Raw genomic sequence first — 16699 nt, forward strand, 5'->3', positions numbered from 1 at the left:
CCTGGCATCAGAATGGTTTAAAAAAGTTAAAATATTTTATTTCTTAGAATATTTTCAACTCTACCATTGTTACATTTGATTTATAAGTGGAAATTTAAAAAGGCAGCTGGGGTTCAGGCAGCAAAATTGAGAATATTTCAAATGTAGTCATTCTATAATTAAAATTAAATCAGAAACATAATAGCTTTACTAGTAAAAGGATATTACAGCATAAAGTGTCTCCTTTAAAGTGCCTTTATATTTCTTGAAACATTCTAATATAAAAATGTATCTCCTCTATATCTCCTTCATTCTTTGGGTCTTACATTACAGTGTGCCCCACTGGACACAAAATTCAAAGCCTTTTCTAATTTTTAAAGAAACCATAAATGGTTAAGAGGATTTAACTAAATTTTTTCTATTATCTTTGGAGAAGTTTTACATTAGACATACAATACAGTAAACAATCCTAAAAAAAACAAACAAAAACGTAAGAAACAAAAAACTCACTTTGGACATTGTTGGTTTTTTTAAGTCTTGTCTTGAACTTGCCAGTAATAAGGACATTTCTGAGCCATTTCCTAGTAAATGTTATCTCACCCTTTAAGACACTTAAAATTCCTCATCCCTCTTTTATTTAGAGTAGTTTGTTCTTTCATGGAAATCTGTGCACCGGATATTAACCTTACATTACATTTGTATCAGACGATGAATTTCCCCAGCAAAGTAGTTACGTTTCCTTAATCAGGTTACTTAATTCCCAAGAACCTTCTTTATGCTCTTAGTTCTATGGCCAAGAAATCTGACAGTAAATTTTTTTTTTAGATTCCACAAGCATCTCCACATATATGTTCCTGTATTTTTATGGGATGTTTATATAAAACATTGTAGACAATGATATTATCGTCATTTTCCCAGTATGCTATGAGGCTCCATTGCTATCATTAAGGAATCACCTGCCAAGTTAGAAATACATAAGTTTTGACAAATGCCTTTCCTTCCATCCAAATGGTCACAGCTGCTACAGTAACAAATGACATCCATTCTCAATACCTATCTCTCTAAAACTTCAAATAACATATGAACAAAGAATAAAAGGGCTAAAATCACACAGAGCCCGATTATATTCTTGGAATGAATTATTTCAGCCGTAACTGAAGAGTTTATAGTGCAATGGGGAAAAGGCTTTAAAATTTGTTCTTACTAGAATTTTTTTCTGTATATAAGTATTACTGTGTCTAATTTCTGAGATTTTAAACTCTGGATTAGTTAGGGCATTGTAAACCAAAATAACTGTATGTGGCTTTGAGAAGTATCACTATCCCCTGTGAAGCAAACTAGAAGTTTAATAAATTTTCTAACTCCCCATTGATTTATTATGTAACCTTGGAGTTCTTTAATACTACCTTACTGTTTTTCTTTTTCATTCTTTCATTCTTTTTTTTTCAATCTGACCTCTCAGGTGGTTTGTCATACATGCTTTCTGTTCTCTCAAAGGGAGGTGATTTAGATTAATGAGTTTGAACTCCACAGATTACTACTCTATAAGTAGCAATCATTTTTTCAATTGGTATTATTTCACTATTTCAATTTTCTGAAATCACTTGGGACTCCTACAAACCTGGAGGGATGGCAAACAAGAAGATTAAGCTAGAACAGCCATGATGTAAATTCTCACACAACCTTCAGAAATAAATGAGTATCAATTTCATTAGAATTAGACCAAAGATGATCTGACAGTAGCCAAGGCAGAAAGACAATTTTTCTTTAACGGATCTTTCAAAGCTCTTTCCCTAAGGCTCGCCCTCTAACTAAAATTATGCCCAGGAGATAAATGGAAACCAGTGAGATTCACTGTACAGAAGCACAAAATCTTTACTGAAATTTCATCAAAGAGAATCAGATTATTTTTTACCAGAGCATAGAGGCAGCATTAGTGATAAAAATTAGTATAGAAGGGTTATAATGAATGTAACAATCTTCCAAAGAATCAGGATTTATTAAAATTGAACATGTGCTCTAGAAATGTAGGCAGAATGTTGTTGGGGAAAAAATGGACAAATTCAACAGTTGAAATATTAATATCACACATTATTGAAAGTATATTAAATATTCTTTATAAGAATACAAAACATGCATTTTTAGAGGGAAAAAACCTCAAAATTGAGGTTTTCATCATCTGCCTTCAAAAGTTTCAGGTGCTATAACCCTGTTCTTCTAAAATAGTCACATAGTAAACATAATAATCTGAAGTAAATGGTAACATTCTCCCAAATAATTGCAGTCTTTTGTACAATGTAACTTGTGAATACAAAAAAAGCATTCACTTTAAAGATATACTACTAATAAAAAGTAGCATCTAGGACGTCCCTAGTGGCACAGTGGTTAAGAATCTGCCTGCCAATGCAGGGGACATGGGTTCGAGCCCTGGTCTGGGAAGATCCCATATGCCGCGGAGCAACTAAGCCCATGTGCCATAACTACTGAGTCTGCGTGCTTAGAGCCTGTTCTCTGCAACAAAAGAAGCCACCGCAATGAGAAGCCTATGCACCACAACAAAGAGTAGCCCCAGCTCACCGCAACTAGAGAAAGTCTGTGCACAGAAACAAAGACCCAATGCAGCCAAAAATAAATAAATAAAATAAAATTATTAAAAAAGTAACATTTATCATATACTTACTATACTACAAGCACATACCAAGTGCTTTGCATACATAGCCTCACTTCATTCTCATAACAGTGTCTTCATTTCATCCTCATAGCAATGAAGTAAACATACATTTCTCAAAAATGCATGATATTTACTGAAATTTGATCAAAGAAAAATTTGATACTTATTTTAATCACAACATGTACTATACAATTTTATTACAATAAAATAATTTTACTATCTTTATTATGAATATATATTAGAAAGGTTAAACAATTAACTGACAGTCACAGGAGTAATAAGAAAAATGTAGCAAAAATTTGAATGGAAACCATCTGACCAGAGAGTTAAACCCTTAACCATCATATTATCTGACCATGTGAATATTCACTGCAATAAAAATACCCTGAACAAATATTTGGTCAATATTCTCAAGATAAGAATAAAAGAAAGATACTGCTAAAGGCTTTTAAGGCACAGCCTTGGGGTTGCAAGTGACCATTTATTGTGCTCTTGGAGTATACGTATTATTCAAATCAAATAATAAGTATGTATTTATAATATACTACATACTGTAGATTTCCAGGAATCTACAGCTGGGAGGAAAAGCAAAGTATACGAATAGAAGTAAAAAAAAAAAAAGGCAATATTTAAGTAACAGTTAAATGGCAATAAAAGCACTGTCGAGAAATTGCAGACTTAATTCCCCTTTAAATGATTCACTGGATTGAATATTATGCATAAACAGAAGAGACTTTATCAGGTATGTTTGATCAGTAAAGAATTTACATAAGATCTAGAAGAATGCACAATATATGAAAATAGAGGAGAGGAATATTATTAGTAGCAAGAAAAGTTGCCTATGGTAATATGTAACCCACAATAAAAAATATAATAGAGCACCATTATTTTTGTATGGTCCATGGGTTGTTTTAGAACTGGTGGAAAACAACAAAAAAACATAAATGGCTAACATAGCTTTACAAAAGTAGAATTGACTTGAAAAAGGTAAGGAGAAAAATGAATGTTGAAGAGTGCATTGTAATCTTAGGCTTTACACAGACAACAGAGAGAAAAAAATCCAATTGATTTAATCTCCAGTTGTCCCTTGTAAATAACTGATCTGTTAACATAAATTTGTAGACATAAATTCCTAGATATTAACCAACAATTTCTCTCAAAGCCTACATATAAAAAGACAAAATTTAAAATAAGTTTTGATGTGCTCATGAAATTAACTATCAGACAAATGGAAGTATTTTCTAAACTACCAAAAGTAATACATGAAAGGGTATCATCATGGAGGAAAGAGGAATGAATCAAGACTTAAAAGGATGGCTTTATTTTGAATACTGAGTAATGCATTGGAAAATAAATGTTGAGAGTGTAATGTAACTTGCTAAAGTTAATAATTCTAATGCAATTTTTAAAGTAAAGATTTACTGAATATCTTCTCTTGCACACCAACAAGCTAGACCTTAGAAACATATGCATGGATATTGAAAGATCACCTCTCCTGAATTAGTTTATAATTTAATGAAACAGACACACATTACCTTAATAAAAAGTCAAGTAAGATTTTAACACTGTTCTAAAGGTCATAATAATAGATACTGATTGATTTGGAGACTAATTTTTGAAGTTCATCTAAAATTGATACACAGCGTTGTTTTTTATTTTTCCAGAGGTGTCGTTCATTTTTTTTTTTAATTGGGGTATAATTGCTTTACAATGTTGTGTTAGTTTCTGATGTACAATGAAGTGAATCAGCTATATGTATACCTATAACCCCTCCCTCTTGGACCTCCCTCCCATCCGCCCCCCATCCCATCCATCTAGGTCATCGCAGAACACCGAGCTGAGCTCCCTCTGCTATACAGCAGGTTCCCACTAGCTCTCTGTTTTACACATGGTAGCCTATATATGTCAATCCCAGTCTCCCAATTCATCCCCGCTTCCCTCTTGCGTGTCCACACATCCATTCTCTACATCTGTGTCTATTCTTGCCCTGCAAGTAGGTTCATCTGTACTGTTTTTCTAGATTCCACATATATGCATTAATATTTGATATTTGTTTTTCTCTTTCTGACTTACTTCACTCTGTATGACAGACTCTAGGTCCATCCACGTCTCTATAAATGACCCTATTTTGTTACTTTTTATGGCTGAGTAATATGTAAATTGATACAGCCACTATGGAGAACAGTATGGAGGCTCCTCAAAAAACTAAAACTAGCTTTCTGAAGAGCCAACAAGATGGCGGAAGTGGAGCAGAAGAAGAAGTGGACCTTCCTCAAGCTCACCTACCACTGCATGAACCTCAACCAGCTGCCGGACATGTCCCGTGAGCAGCTGATGCAGCCGTACAGTGTGAGGCAGCGGCAGCGGCTAAACCGCGGCCTCCAGAGGAAGCAGCACTCGCTGCTGAAGTGGCTGCACAAGGCCAGGAAGGAGGTGCCACCCATGGAGAAACCTGAGTTGGTGAAGACGCACCTGCGCGACATGATCATCCTGACTGAGATGGTGGGCAGCATGGTGAGCGGCTACCATGGCAAGACCTTCAGCCAGGTGGAAATCAAGCCTGAGATGACCAGCCACTACCTAGGTGAGTTCTCCATCACTTACAAGCCCATGAAGCACAGCCGGCCCGGCACTGGGGCCACCCTCTCCTCCTGCTTCATCCCCCTCAAGTAGCCTGCTGGCCAATAAAGGTAGGAAAAAAAAAATTAAAAATAGAACTATCATATGACCCAGCAATCCCACTACTGGGCATATACCCTAAGAAAACCATAATTCAAAAAGGCACATGCACTCCAATGTTCACTGCAGCACTCTCACATAGCCAGAACATGGAAGCAACCTAAATGTCCACCGATAGATGAATGGATAAAGAAGATTCAGTACATATATACAGTGGGATATACAGGTGTAATGCAATTCCTAACAACATTCCAGAAATAGTTTTTATAGATATAGACAATATTATCCTAAATTTTATATGGAAAGGCAAAGGAACTCGAAGAGCTGAAACAATTTTAAAAAAGAAAAGTAAAGTAGGAGGAATCAGTCTACCTGATTTCAAGTCAATTTATAGCTACAGTAATGAAGACTGTGTGGTACTGGTGAAGGGACAGATACACAGATCAGTGGAACAGAATAAAGAGTCCAGAAATAAATCTACACAAGTGTACCCAACTGTTACTTTTTAATTAAAACCATATTTTTAAAAAAAAGCAGTGTAAGGTTCACTGCAATACTGAGAGGAAGATACAGGAATTTCCAATATATCCTGTCCCACATGTGCATAGAGTGACCCATTATCAATATCCCCAAAAGAGCGGCACATTTGTTACAACTGATGTATCTACATCAACACATCATACTCACCAAAAGTCCATAATTTACATAATGGTTTACTCTTGGTGTTGGATATTTTATGAGGTTAGACAAATATACAATGACATGTATTTATCATACAGAGTATTTTCACTGCATTAAGAATCCTCTGTGCTCCACCTATTTATCACTTCCCCCACCCCAAAACCCTGCCTACCCACTGACCTTTATACTATCTCCATAGTTTTGCCTTTTCCATCATGTCATATAGTTGGAAACATATATTATGTAGACTTTTCGGATCGGCTTCTTTCAATTATTGATATTAATTTGTTTTCCCCATGTCTTTTCATGACTTAACAGCTCATTTCTTTTTAGCACTGCATAATATTCCATTTTCTGGGGATTCCACAGTTTATTTACCCATTCACCTGCTGAAGAACATTTTGGTTACTTCCAAGTTTTGGCAATTTTGAACAAAGCTGCTAAAAGCACACATGTGTTTTTATGTGTTTTAGGTTTTTATGCATGCATATGTTTTCAACCCATTTGGGTAAATACCAAAAAGCATGAATGATGGATTGTATGGTAAAACCGTATTTAGTTTTGTAAGAAACTGCCAAACTGTCTTCCAAAGTGGCTTAACCATTTTGCATTCCCACCAGCAAGGAATGAGAGTTCCTGTTGATCTACAACCTCATCAGCATTTGGTGTTGTAAGTTTTCTGGATTTTGACCATTCTGAAAAAATACGTAGCGTAATCTCATTGTTGTTTTAATTTGTTTTTTCCTGATGACATATGATGTGAAGAATCTTTTCATATGGTTACTTGCCATGTGTATATCTTCTTTGTTGAGGTATCTGCCCAGGTCTTTGGCTCATTTTAAAATCAGATTGTTTTCTCATGGCTGTTTTAAAAGTTCTTTGTCTATTTTGCAGAGCAGTCCTTTAAAGATGTGTCATTTTCACATTTTTTTTCAGTGTGTGGTTTGTCTTCTTATTCTCTTGAAAATGACATTCACAGAGAAGTTTTAAATTTTCATGAGGTCCAGCTTATCAATTATTTCTCACATGTACTGTACCTTCAGTGTTGTATCTAAAAAGTCATTACCACACCCAACACCAGACTTTGTTCTGTGATATCTTCTAACTTTACAGTTTTCTGTTTTACCTTTAGGTGTGTGATTCATTTTTAGTTAGTTTTTCTGACGGGTATGAGGTCTATGTCTAGATTCATTCTTTTGCATGTGAATATACAGTTGTTCCAACACCATTTTTTGAGAAGACTATCTTTGCTTCATTGTGTTGCCTTTGCTCCTTTGTCAAAGATCAACTGCTTACATTTATGGGGTACTATTTCTGGGCTCTCTATTCTGATCCATTGATCTAGTTGATCTATTTAATTCTTTTGCTAATATAATATTGTCTTTATTACTACAGCTTTATGGTAAGTCCTTAAGTCAGGTAGTGTCAGTCCTCCAACTTTGTTCTTCTCTTTCAATATTGTGCTTGCTATGCTGGGTTATTTCTCTCTATATAAACTTTAGAATCAATGTGCCTTTATCCACAAAATAAGTTTCTGGGATTTTGGAATTGCACTGAATCCACGGGGTAATTTGGAAATAACTGACATCTTGACAACATTGAGTCTTTTTAACCATGAACATGGAATATCTCATTTATTCAGTTCTTCTTTCATATTATTCAGCAGAGTTTTGTCATTTTCCTCATGTAGATCTTGTACATATTTTGTTAGTTTTATACCTAAGTATTTCATTTTTTTTGGTTGCTTTTATAAATGGTATTGCATTTTTAATTTCAAATTCCATTTGTTCATTGCTTGTATATAAGAAAGCTATTAACTTTTGTATATTAACTCTGTATCCTAAAACCTTGCTATTGATCACATATTAGATTTTTTGGTTGATTCTTTTATATTTTCTACATTAACAGTCACGTCATCTGTGAACAAAGACAACTTCAGTTCTTTCTTCCCATTCTGTATACCATTTATTTATTTATTTATTTACCGATCAATCAATCTAATTATTTATTTATGTCTAATTACATTAGCTAGAATTTCCAGCATGATATTGAAAAGGAACAATAAGAGGAGACAACTTTGCCTGTATAGGGGCACACAGAGAGCTCTGCTTCCCTTATTTTACCCTTAGTTTAGATTCCTTTACCTGACTGTGCCCCACCAACTGGCTATGTGATCAACAAAGAAGAACACGTGGAACCAGGTTGGGTGGGGAAGAGTTCAGGATAGAAATACTTAAAAAGTCTATATCTAGGGCTTCCCTGGTGGCGCAGTGGTTGAGAGTCCGCCTGCCGATGCAGGGGACACGGGTTCGTGCCCCGGTGCGGGAAGATCCCACATGCCGCGAAGCGGCTGGGCCCATGAGCCATAGCCACTGAGCCTGCGTGTCCGGAGCCTGTGCTCCGCAACGGGAGAGGCCACAAAAGTGAGAGGCCCGCGTACAGCAAAAAAAAAAAAAAAAAAAGTCTATGTCTAAACAAGAGGAAAAAGAGTATGTTGTAGCAATTAGAACAAATTGACAAATTTCAAAGAGATGGTTTGCAGAAATATAAAAAATTAATAAAGTGAAACCTCAATTAAATAGGGTTGGGAGACAAAAAGGGGGAGCTCTCATGACTGAGAAGATAGAACTGCCCAAAGTAAGAAGAAAGACTCCTCTTCTTTCCCATTACAGACTCAGCCAATGAAAAGCCATGGACTCTGTTTACTATATCCCTCCCAACTTCCTCTTTTTCCTCTATAAAAGTGTTCTCTTTTCCTTGATGTGCAGGGACTTGCACATGACTCACCATGGATACAAACCGTGAACTGCAATTCTCTGCTGATTCCAAATAAACCCATCTTACTGGAGAAATAAAAGGCAGTCTACTTATTTCAGGTCAAAATTTTGGTGACCCATATGGGGGACCACAGAAGACCCCTGAAGGCTCAAGAGCAGGTAAGCAAATGGGTATCAAACCCATAACTGTCACTCACTGCTTTCCTTACTGACCCTAGAATTTGAAGATGTGTCTTTTTCCAGGATCCAAGCTCACACCCTCTTTGCAGTTGAAGCTCTCCTGACTTTATTTGGGATTTATTTTAAAGTTTAATTTTTCTGGTTAAGGCCTTGTTCTGCATATGGGTCTGATTTTGAGATAAGACTATTTCAGCTAAAACTGGCTGAGAAACCCTCAGCACATTCCTTAGGGAACAGAAGCTGCTTTACTGAAATAGTGACCGTTAAGCCATCAGCCTATTCCAAAGGAATAGGCTATTCTCTGGACACTGACTGAAAAAAAGCCTTTGGTTTGGCTCCTCCAAGACCAAACTGTTAACCTTAGAATTGGCTGGTACTAGCTTGAAAGCTGTTTGAATTGAGCTGTTTAAGCTGTAAGATGTTTGACCTGTTAAAAATTATTCTTTTACTCTAGAGAGAAACTTCTGAGAAACGAGATCCCAGGTAACTAAATATTTTGAGGGTGTACCCACTATAGGGACTCTAGCCAATTTAATATTTAAAAACCGCGATCTTTCCTCAAACACATTTTTAATAAAATGGACCAACCCGACCAAAGGCAATTCAGAATATCAGTGACCATTATGGGGAACTTTTGAAATCCCATAGTTAATTTCCTTATAACTGAATTGGACTACAATGGCTCAAAAATTTCCAGAACTGAGTAGAATGCTTTTTTCAATTGTTATTTTGAGGCTTCCCAATGGTATCAGAAGTCTAAAATTGCCTCTCTGCAAAGTAAGACTTTAAGATTAACTGAGGCAAACAAACACTTAGAAGATAAAAATGCTCTTGAAACCTCAAACTCTCCTTCCTTTGCTTCTTGGACACATGCTCCCCCTCCAGCTCCATCTTGTCTCTTTCCCTTGTCCCCTCACCAGACTCTGCCTCTGGTACCCTCTACTTCTGACCCTTCTATACCACCTATGCCTCCTCCAGACCCTTGATTCCCCCATACTGATTCTCTCTCCAAACTTTTCTTTTTCTCTGAAACTCTTCCCACTCCCTTTTCCTATGAACTTAATAAAACCCATCCCTTTAAAATTAAACATTTTGAGGATCCAGAGGCTAAACCCCTATTTTTTTTTTTTTTTAATATTCCCTGGACTAAAGCTGAATTGTGAACCATTGGTCCAAGATTTTCCCAGAGTAACTGAAGATCCTTACATATTTCCTGAGAAATTTAAACTTATCAACCTGGCTTCTCTGAATTTCATCAGCTAGTTCATATGCTTGCCAGTTAAAGTCAGGCCCAGCACTGGGTGAAAACCATTAATTGGGAAAATCTTGAAAGGTCTCTAGGATTAAAACTGGTAGACCAGTCCACTAACTTATTATATGATCAGACTTGGGCATTTGCTAGGTGACTTCACTAGGCAATTCCTAGGGCTGTCGATTGGAACAAAATTTAGACTTGCACATAAAAATCTGAGGAATCCAATCATGACTATTACAACTGACTTTAGATTATTTTTAAAGAAAATTCTGGTCTTCCTTTGATGTTGATTCCACCTGGGTAGCTTTTAACTCTATGTTTATTAATGGGTTGAACTTGGACCTATCCATTCTAGCAAAAAGGGCCAGGATGGAATGGGAAACTATGTCTACTCCAGATTTACTTAATCCAACAAACCAGCTCTCTCACACTCTAGATGAGTCACTTCACAAGAAGACTGCCAAAATTCTTAATCTTCAACACCAACAAATGAAGGCTGCTAAACAAAACCAAAACACTCCTAGCTTCTGCTATTATTACAAAGAGCCAGGATATTGGGAAAGAGATTGTTATAAATTTAAGTGCTTTAGGCACCTTCAGCCCTCTAACCAGCCTTTCTAATGTCCTCCCAATTTTCAACGACAGGACTCTGAAGAACTACAGAGACTTTTCCCTCTCCTACCTCTAGATTGGTTTGGACAAACATTTTTCCAGATTGGGGATGAATCTCTTCCAGTCCTAATTGACACTGGAGCCACATTTTTGGTGCTCAACACCAATACTATAAAGAAGCCCCTACTTCAGAGTACTAAAGCAGTTCAAATAGCGGGGATCTCTAATGAACCTCAACAGGTCCCTGTGTCTGAACCCATTCTATTTTACTTAGGCCCTTTGAGAGAAACACACCATTTCCTTCTTAGTTCCTCTGCCCCTACTCATTTATTAGGCTAATACTTCTTAGAGAAGCATGATGCCAGATTTTTTTTCCCCAACAGGAGAGAAAAACTCTGGAATTTAACAGCAATCATCAAACTGAACTAAATGACCTTTTGACCTTCTTATTTGTTCTGTCTCTAATGATACTAGAACTGACTCTTGGAAACACTGATCACTTGTCCCTTTTGAATTGCTACCACCCTCTTTATAGGCAAAATATCCAACTGATATTGGCAAAATTCACAGCACACCTCCCATCAGGATTCAAATAGAGGCCTCAAAACCTCTCTCCAGAATCAGTCAACACCCTATAAGTAAAGAAGCCCTTCAGTGTATAAAGCCCATAATAGAAGATTACAAACTTCTAGGCTTCATTATGCCTTGTACTGCTAGCCCACATAACAATTCCATTTTACCAGTATGAAAACCTAAGAGCCAAGGGTGGAGGTTAGTTCAGGGTCAATAAACAACATTGTTATCCCTCAACACCCTGTTGTTGCTAACCTTCATTCACTACCAACATCTATTCCCACCAGATGTCAATTCTTTATTATGACTGATTTAAGCAGTGCATTCCTTAGTATTCCAGTTGATGAAGCTACCTAATACCTTTTGGGCTTCACTTGGGAAGAAAAACAATTCACCTAGATAGTAATGCCTCGAAGTTTTACTGAAAGTCCTTATTTCTCACAAATCCTGAAGGCTGATATGGGTGATATAAAGTTCCCTAGAGGTTCTACTTTGTTGCAATATGTAGGTTATTTGCTTCTTTGTTCTCCTTCTCAGGCTCCTCACAGGAAGACCACATCCATTGCTTAAACTTTTAGCCTCAAAGGGACATAAGGTCATCAAAGAAAATTTGCAGTTTGCCCAAACCCAGGTTTGATATTTAGGGCATCTGATATGAGGACAATCGTTAGAACTAGATCCACGTAGACCTCATGATGTCCTAAGTTTCCCAAAACCCTGAAGTAAGCATCAACTGTGAGGTTTTCTCCATCTAGTTGGTTATTGCTAAAATTGGATTCCATATTTCTCTCTTACAGATCAGCCTCTGTACGTTTTACTAAAGAATAACAAGCCTGACCCATAGTATAGGAAGAGCCAGATGACATAAACTTTAAGGCTTTTAAGGTAGAGTTTAATAAATCTACCTCCCTTGAGCAACCCAATAATCAGATTTCTCTTTTTCCTTTTGTACTGAACAGGAAGGAAATGCCCTTGAGATATTGTAATCAGCAAATGGACCCTGTGGGATGGAGATACCCCCCTTGCTTTAGAGCCATTACTGTCACTGTCCTTTAGTTAAACCACTGAGAAAATCTTTGTGGGATCCCCTTTAACCATTTGTACCTCATACAATAAAAGCTCTCCTGAATTCTCATCACACTCAACATTACCCAGCCAGCTGCTTCACCTCTAGTGAAATCCTTTTGTTAACTGCTCCTCACATAACTCTTACACCGTAATAACCTTAACCCCACTTTTCTCCCCTCTATCACTGACAAAGCCCCTCACAACTGCTTAATGCCGATAGATTACCTCCTGACTCCCTGTGATGATCTGCAGGATACTCCTTCGGGTAACACTGACTTCTCATGGTTCACTGATGGTTCTTATATAAAAGATGACAATGGCAAATATTGTACTGGGTATGCTATTGCTACTCTTTTTGATGTTGTTGAGGCAGCATCTATACCTATGGCTATTTCAGCTCAACAGGCTGAATTATATGCTCTTACACTGGTTTGTATTTTACCCAAGGACAAAATTGCCAATATTAATATTGATAGTAGATATGCTCTTGGAGTAGCTTGTGATTTTGGAATGTTCTAGAAGCAGTGTGGCTTCCTTACTTCCATCTGAAATAAAATTAAAATGGCTTCTATGTTCAGGAATTATTAGACGCATTACTTTTACCTGTCACTTTAGCTATAAGTAAGATTCTGGGGCATTCTAAACTTGATACTCTGCAGTTAAGGGAAATCACCTTGCTGATATTTTCACAAGGAGTGCTGCCCTGAAAGGGACCAAGAGCAGCCAAACCTCTGTCATGGTCCAAGGAATCTTTCCCCAAATAATAACTTAGAAAAGTTGGCTAGAGAAACCCATCAATAAGCCCCAGAAAAGGAAGAAAGAGATTGTAAGTTCAACAACTGCAGGTTTGATAAAAAGAGAAAGTTTTGGCTTGGATCAACTAACAACCCAGTCCTACTGGAGACTCTAAAATTCCCACCCCTCATCACTATACATGTGTTAAACCATTGGCCTACAGACAAAATGATAGTTTTCATGAATCAATATTGATGGGGAAATACTTACAAGGCCATAAAAGATGCCTATCTGACTTGTCTCACTTGTCCAAAATACAACCCAGAGAAGCCTATTTGTATTGCTCCCAGACATTTTAAACTTCTTAATTGACCATTCGAGGTCTGGGAAATTGATTTCATACAACTTCCTCCATCTAATGGATATAAATAAGTTTATTCATGATTTGGATGTTTCATACTAGACTGAAGACTTCCCTTGTGGACAAGCTACTGCCTCTTCTGTGGTTAAAGTCTTTTTGGAAAAGATTATCCCTACCTGGGGAAGTCCTCTCAAACTTCACAGTGATTGAGGAATCCATTTTACTGTCCAGATACTTTGACAAGTCTATGCTGTTTGGCCAGTTTTATATCACTTTCACTATGCTTGTCACCCTTAGTCTTTTGGTTTAGTCAAGCATAGTAATGGCATTATTAAGACTCAATTGGCACAATTGTAGAGGCCCTCAAACATGACACACCTAAAGTAAGCACTGAACCCTGACTGGACCTGCACATCATCTGGTGACCTGAAAGTACAGATTTCCCAGAATTGAAGCAGACCACATCTGATGAAACAGATGTTTCCAAGATACCTGAACCAGGCCTGTTGGAAGTCTGTCACCAAACATTTGATGATGATGTAACACTTCAGATGATCTCCAATGATTACAATCTTGGTAACATATGGACTCTACATAAAAAGTACCTGAGAGTTCTACCCCCTACCTCTCTTTGTTACTCAAATGTGACTTCAACAGGTTTCCTATCTGTGCACTTTCCTTTCAACATGAGACCCTACACCCAGGAAAGGTCCTTTCTGGCATTGAGGGACAAAAAACTGTTGAAACGAGAAAGCCTGACTCTTGATCATAAATATCTTGATTAAAAGGGATTTGAAATGTAAAAAATTAATAAACAAGAACATCAATTAAATATAGGTGGGAGACCAGATTGGGGACCTCTTATGCCCTGAGACAACAGCAAAACCCAAAAGGAAAAAGAAAAACCCCTCTTCTTTCTTAGCAAGGATTCAGCCATTGAAAAACCATGGAGTCTATGTTTTCTACAGCCCTCCCAACTGCCTCTTCCCTTCTATAAAACTGCTTTGTTTTGTTTTTCCTTCTCATGCTGTTCAGACACTTGCACATATAGCTCACCTTGGCTGCAGACCTCAAATTGCAATTCTCTGTTGATCCCAAACGAACCATTTTTGCTGGGGAAATATCAGGCAGTCTATTTATTTCAGGTCAACAGAAACCAGTATGGCAAGGAAGTTAAAGCTTTTACTGAAGTAAGGCAAAAGTAAAAAAAAATAATTTAAATGAGGATAATTAACGCCCCCCCCAACACACACACACACAAAGCCAACTACATATATGATGAATGTGTTTACTCTGATAGGCCCTGTGATACTTATAATCCTCGCAGCAATCCTAAAGTGAAGATTTAATTCCAACTTTTATAGAGACGATAGTGACTCTCAGGGAAGTTAAATAAATTATAACCCAGGTCACTAATACCTAGGATAGCAGAGATGGGATTTGAACCAAATCTGCTTGATTCTAATTTCATAATCTTTAGGTTATAACCCACAACATAGGTTATCTTTATTCAAGCTAACAACAAAAAACATCCTTTACCTACCTACTTTTCTAGTGAAAGGAATCATATTACACTTTATTCTTTAAAAAGTCAATCATCTTTCATTTACTTACACAGAGCAACAGAGTGTGAAAAAACCATCAGAGGGATTTTAAAAGTAGCATGCACAATATAATAAACAGGTCTGTGTTAGGCTCATTAGCGCTATCATCTCCAATATTCCCAATCATCAAGATGGAGAGTTAATATTAACCCCACATTATAGACAAGACTCAACAAGGATAACCTCTTTGAGGGTACCCTATCTTTAGAGAAACGAAGGCAGACTAAAAGAATAGGAAGTTAAAGGGATAAAACATGGAAAAAAAATCAACATTTTATTTTTGTAACTAAAATCACTACATTTCTAGAAGTTTTAATGAGACCATGAGCTTTATTTCAGGCAGCCACAATTATACTTCTGATATCCCATTTAATGATTAGATTTATTTTCTTTTCAAATGTGGAATATTCTACTCCATAATGCATAGAACCTAGTTGAATAAAATGATATAAATATGGAAGTTTCATAATTATATATAAGTATGTAAAGACAGTTGTTCAAAACTGGGTTAATAATATTTTCTAAGGGCTCACTTCAAAGAAACTTAGCCTTTGTCTTTTCCTCTTTTTTAATCTGCTAAATTAGGTTATTGGCAACCCAAGTTGCTCCTCCCAGACTACAGTCAACTGGTGGCATGTTAAGAACTAAGGAAAGCTCTTGAAGAGGTAGCTTTTCTGAAGAGGCAATCCCTTTCCTTTTATCTTGCCCAAAGACAAGAAAATTATTTTCCTCCATTCTTCAGGAGGCCTGAAATCTCTCCTCCATCATGTACACTCAAGAGCCCCCAACTTGGGCTGGGGTGCACAGGAGACGATCTTCCATTAGGCGTCAGTTCATTTTACCCTGGAAATATGGGCAAAATGCTGAGAGTATATTTCTTGTCACCACTCATTAATCAAAACAGAACCATAATAAAGACAGATCAGAGAGTAAAATAACCAAAAAAAAAAAAAAGAAAAAACAACTTGGAAATACTCCTCACAGAATTTTATTAGATGTTCAGTTACACATTTGCATTCTACTTTCAGGAGATAAATATTAATATTAGGAGGTACAAAAAACCCCAAAGCTAGCAGAAGGAAAGAAATCATAAAAATCAGATCAGAAATAAATGAAAAAAAAATGAAGGAAACAATAGCAAAGATCAATAAAACTAAAAGCTGGTTCTTTGAGAAGATAAACAAAATAGATAAACCACTAGCCAGACTCATCAGGAAAAAAAGGGAGAAGACTCAAATCAATAGAATTAGAAATGAAAAAGGAGAGGTAACAACTGACACTGCAGAAATAAAAGAGATCATGAGAGATTACTACAAGCAACTCTATGCCAATAAAATGGACAATCTGGAAGAAATGGACAACTTCTTAGAAATGCACAACCTGCCAAGACTGAATCAGGAAGAAATAGAAAATATGAACAGACCAATCACAAGCACTGAAATTGAAACTGTGATTAAAAATCTTCCAACAAAGAAAAGCCCAGGACGAGATGGCTTCACAGGCGAATTCTATCAAACATTTAGA

At 36.7% G+C, this 16699-nt stretch overlaps 1 pseudogene; it reads left to right on the top strand.

Annotated features, from left to right (window-relative positions):
• Window positions 1–4885: 4885 nt before the first annotated feature.
• Window positions 4886–5323, top strand: LOC115854717 (small ribosomal subunit protein uS19 pseudogene; annotated as a pseudogene).
• Window positions 5324–16699: the final 11376 nt, after the last annotated feature.

This window comes from Globicephala melas, chromosome 14 (genome assembly GCF_963455315.2).
Source record: "Globicephala melas chromosome 14, mGloMel1.2, whole genome shotgun sequence".
Classification (NCBI taxonomy): Eukaryota; Metazoa; Chordata; class Mammalia; order Artiodactyla; family Delphinidae; genus Globicephala; species Globicephala melas.